The 5,313-nt window shown below is 41.4% G+C and overlaps 1 long non-coding RNA gene across 1 annotated transcript; it reads left to right on the top strand.

Annotated features, from left to right (window-relative positions):
- The first annotated feature begins 201 nt into the window (after positions 1 to 201).
- LOC123132632 (uncharacterized) lies at positions 202 to 4,928 on the top strand. The gene is made up of 4 exons (XR_006464924.1): positions 202 to 941; positions 1,315 to 1,440; positions 2,567 to 2,744; positions 4,574 to 4,928. It is a non-coding gene; the product is annotated as an uncharacterized lncRNA (long non-coding RNA).
- The last annotated feature ends 385 nt before the right edge of the window (positions 4,929 to 5,313 follow it).

Raw genomic sequence — 5,313 nt, forward strand, 5'->3', positions numbered from 1 at the left:
TACTTAAGGGCGGGTGAACTGCCGGCAGAAGTTGAGCAACGCATGCATATAAACTGCCGGCAACGATGTCCACATTTTAGGTCACCTTATCTGCCGGGAGAACTGAACCCGACTTGTTATTTACGGGTACTATGTGTGCCGAGACATTTCAGCCAAAAAATAAAAGAAATAGCCGCCGCACCTCACCCTCACCTCTTCTATTCCCCCAAGTCGCACCCCCAAATCAGGCAGCCTTACACCCCTGATCCCATCCGCTGCCGACCAACCTTCGCCGCTCCTGACCTCAGCGGCAGTCGATAACCCTCCACCGTCCCCGACCCTAGCCTCACCCTTCGCCGTCCCTGACCTCTACCGCACCCGGCTTCCTTCCCGACCACCTTGGCGGGCTAGGGTTTGACACCGCCGGCCCTCCTGGTCGTCCTCCGGTTGGTCGCTAGAGGAAACGGCTTCCACCCTCCTTCCAAAGCCTGTGAGCACGGATGTGGCTCCTCCCACCATTCCTTCCCCTCTCCTGCTTGGAGCCGCCTGTGACAACGGATCTGGCTCTCCTCCACCAGCGGCGGATGGGATGGCGCGGATCCACCTCTTCTCCACAAGCACCGGCTGAGACGACGTGGATTCGCATCTCCCCCTCCCTCCTTGCCATGGCCGCCTTTATCCGTTGCGCCCCCGCCTTGCAGCTCCGCTTCTGGACGGAGATTTGGAGGAGTACCCGCCGCTCACGGTGGCTTCAAGCCTTGTTCCCAACTGGCCCTAGAGGCACACTGTTATGGCTCATTTATATACGGGGGTAGGGGGGCTTCAAGCCTTGTTCCCAACCCGCCGCTCACGGTGGCTTCAAGCCTTCTTCACTAAGGGTGCAAGCTTGACTGATTCAACGGTCTGCCTTGGTGTGATGGCTCCCCGTCAACAATCAGGTTGACGATGGCCTATGCTAGCTTGTAAGCCCTTATTCTTGTCCACCTAATTGATGGGGCTCTCTTCATTCAATGAATATCTTGATCTCGTAACTATTTTCAATCTAATGATAAGATCCGATTTATGCAGATCTTCTATACATTGTTTAGGTAGCAGGTATCGTCTTATTGGTTTAGAATAGCGGTTCTATTCCTGGGGAAAAAAGTATTGCTTGAATTTTATCTTGATCATCAGACCATATTCATGAATTACTAGATGTTTCATGTGAGTTGTCTGGGGTCCGAAGTCCCTTTGTTCACATAGTACATTTTTGTTTCTGTATGTGGATATTTATTTATTCTATGAACATAAGTGTTGCAAACTTCTGTGAAGTCTGATAAAACTAGAACAATGCAGCAGTTTCTTACCCTGTTCCAGTCTGCTGGAAGTGTCTCTGCTGCCTCCCCAAGATGCTGGAAGGTCACCTCCATCGATGCTCTCTCCGCCGCTTCCATAAGCCGCCAGACTGTACAGTTCTGCAAGGTACAAGTTGCTCCTCCCGTGCTCCCTCCGCTGCCTGTGTTTGCTATGATATATTGCTGCTAATGCTGCTCTTTCTCCCCTCCTATGATTTTATGTCCCTAATCTACATGCCATGTCAAGCTGCATCCTCTTCTTTCTTAGCTGCAAGTGCTCAATGCACCAGGATATACTCCCTTTGTTTCTAAATATAAGATGTTTTGGAAGTTTAAATTAGACTGCCAAAACGTCTTATATTTAGGAACGGGTGTAGTATATAAAAATCTACCTCTTACTAAGCTCTTGTTGTATATTGGGAAGAGAAATATGCTTTGAATCATCTCCACGAGGATGTAGAATTACATTTATGGAAGGTTCATATTCAATTTACTAAAAACATGAAGCAATGATCTCCTTTTAAATATGTTTGACTAGTAAATGGTATTTCTGTGTAGCAGCTGTGTGCGCAAGAAAGATAATACAAGATATCACCCACTTTCATGACTTGGCTCAATAAAGTGACATTAGTGAAAAGTAAAAACTGACAACTATACTTACTGGTAGACTGGTACCTAGAGCAAGTATAGGGTCTTGTAGACTGGTGCAAGAAGAAATTAAAACCAGTCCAAACAGGTCCTTTATGGTTTTTTGTTGGATGTCTGCATTCTAGCTAAACATGACCTTGAAGTTAATTGTCCTCCATCTTGCTGTGATGTTCAAATTTCTCTGTTTTATTTCGAATATTCTATTTTTCCTGTCGTAATGATAGTCATGTGGTAAGTGGCAGTACTATGTCAGAGTGATGTTGCTCTGCTTTGTACCAACTTAGAATTCATGTTTTAGACTAACCTCAAATTTCAGCTCGGCATTATAACTTAGGTCTTGAAAGGTTTGACACAATCTTGAAGGTGTTGGAGGTTGGGCAAGATCTGCAAGGCGACCATACTAGTTTTTTATGCTAATTTTGGTAGTAGCTTCTCTGTTTGTGTTCTGCAAAATCCGACGGAAAAAACAAGTGCTATGTTTTTATAATATAGATGATGATATTCAGCAACTAAAGTTTGTGCCTTTCTTTCCAGTTTTCAGTTACATGCTTATCTGCATGACACCTAACGTGTCAATCCTAATGTGCCACGAATTCTCGTTTCAGGAAAAAGAATGGAAAAGGAATAGAAGAAGACAATGCTGAAGCACAAGAGCAAGAGAGGCTAGCTATACTTAAAGCAAGGAATAGTGATGATTTTGAACGATTTGGGTCCTTCACATTCTCAAATCTAAAAGAAGATTTTGGAGGACGAGCCAGTCAGCGACAAAATAAAAGAAAGAAGGTGATCTCTTTGGTTACTGCATCTATTTTACAATTGCATCTATCATAAAACTTCATCTTGTTACATGCTTTGCGCATCTCACTTTGTCATGCACATTAATTCATGCTTTGCAGAGTTCACTTTGTCATGCATATTAATTCATGCTTTTTGCAGTTCACTTTGTCATGCACATATTAGGTGCATGTTGATGTTAAGTTTGCACATCATCTTGTTGCTTATTTGTAGAGCAATGTAGAAAATCCTACTGTTAAAGTAACTCATCTTAGGTCCTAAATAAATAGTGATACTCCGTGAGCAGCATAGATGAGATCAGTGGCGAATCCAGGAAGACAGTGAAGGGTGTGCTCAAACTTAACAACGAGAAACTAAGCATCATTTTAATTAAAGAGAAAAGGGCATTATCTCCTAATTTTTTTTATCCAAATAAGCTAATATTTGCCAGAATGCTACTGAAAATATATGTCTTATTACTGTCATCTTATGGTTTTCTGAAAATATCAAATTTTGAACGGAAATTTATATCTATCTAGCTAAATAGTCATTATCTCCAGTCCTTTCGCTCCAAACAAGCTGAAACTTTCTTAGATTACTACTAGAAACATGTAGTATTTGATACATTTAAAAAATCAAAATTTTCACCAAAATATGAATTAGTTAGCAAAATATAGCCATTATTACTTAATCCTTTTTCTTCAAATAAGCTCAAAATTAGCCAGATTACTATTGGAAACATGTAGTATTTACTATAGTTGTTCTGAAGTTTTTAAAAAATAGAAAATTTGATTATATATTTCATATTTTCCTACTTAAACAGACAAATATTGATATTCTTTTTTACAGCAAAAACAAATATTGATATACTTGTCTTGAGCCGTGGAGCGTGAGGGTCCGTCATCTCGCTATGTCCATACTCGATATCCTGTGTGCTACTTGCGTGTGGGCTGTTGGAGTGTTGGTGCTGTTCGGCAGAGAATAAGATATTGGGTTGCTGAGCTGCGACGTGAGTACTAATTTTTTAAATATTTTTGGAGGGTAGTCTAGAGCGTGTTGAAGCCCCCCTACTAGACTCGCCACTGGATGAGATACTTCTATTCTTGTCAGCCTGCCTGAATGCACGAGAGCCTAGCTGTTGCTCAAAGACCGAATGCACAACCCACTGCAGCTCAGTCTATGAGAACAGCAGACCAGCAAGCCTGAGATGATGTGTTTCCAAAATAACTAAGTGTTGACTAATGCCTTAGTACTACCATGATTCAAATTTTGAGTTTTTTTCCTGTGTTTTTCTTTAAGCTGGTCCGCCCAACTATTTTGTTGTAGCTCGGCCACTGATCCAAATTAAATTCCATCCCATTCAAATCCTATAGCAATTTCTTTGTAGGATAGTTCTCTATCATTTAAATCCTATGTCACTCGTAAGAATAAATAAGCTTTATACTAGTATGTTGTAACTTGGCATCCAATCAATGTATATTACCCAAAGATAATAATATCTTTCTGTGAACACTAGACACAAATCTGAGCAGTATATACTCCATTTGCAAATCAATTCCATATCCCTAATCATAGTTTTCACTAGTACGGAGTAATTTGTAACTTTGCATTCGAACCAAGCAGTATATACTCCTTTTGGGAAGTTTTTGTATGCGTAGTTCAAATAATTCCCTGCTTGATCTAATTATGTAATATTGCTTGCTGCGATGATGAAGTGCTGCACATTCAGAAGAGTTTTATTTATGCGGATCAGTTAAACTGCAGCATGTCAAAATCTTTAATGTGTTAATTGAAAATCTGAAGCAAGAGATCCATTTTGAGTTTTTGATTTGGTGCAGGTTTCTCAAAGATTGACAAGTTAATGGAGGTTTGGGAGATCTGCAGGTTGACGAAGATTATGAACGCCTACAATTAAGTCAGTGTAGTGACAATGGAATATGCCTTGTTTGTTGAACCCGGAGACTTGCTCTGCTCATTTTGGTGGTTGTTAAGTCAATGTATGCTCATGTTGGTTGTGTGGTGCATCAAGAAACAAATGTGTTTCTCCTTTTTTGGCACAACTTCGGCTTGGTTGTGTGGCACATCTAAAAACAAATATAAGCACTTCTTTTGTGGCACAACGTCTTTGTATATGATTGCTATGATTATTGAGTGAAGTTCAATACTTATGACGAGGCCTTTATGTAACTTCAATTGAGATGTATATATAAATTGCATGATACGTCCTGATTGCTTGAACATAGCGAATGGATGCTAAACTGGGAGATATGTTTCCCTTTGCTAGTGAAACTAACGTGACGGCATATTAATTGCCAGGCAAACAAGCTTCTGCAGGCAGTTCCACTGCCGGTATTTGTAGTCTCCCGTGCCTTGACCAATCTGCAAGAGAATATTAACTGCCGGCAAATACATGTGCCAGGGCAGAAGAAATGCCGGGAATAGTTTATCTGCCGGGACAAGTAATCCCCGGCAGCCGTTCTCGTGGCAGTTCTATCTGCCGGAAGAAATGCTATCCCGGCAGTTTCTCTGCCCTTTAAAGGGCTTTCTCCCGACAGATTAAATGCTGTTGCATTGGTGT

The sequence above is a fragment of the Triticum aestivum genome, chromosome 6A (genome assembly GCF_018294505.1).
Source record: "Triticum aestivum cultivar Chinese Spring chromosome 6A, IWGSC CS RefSeq v2.1, whole genome shotgun sequence".
Classification (NCBI taxonomy): Eukaryota; Viridiplantae; Streptophyta; class Magnoliopsida; order Poales; family Poaceae; genus Triticum; species Triticum aestivum.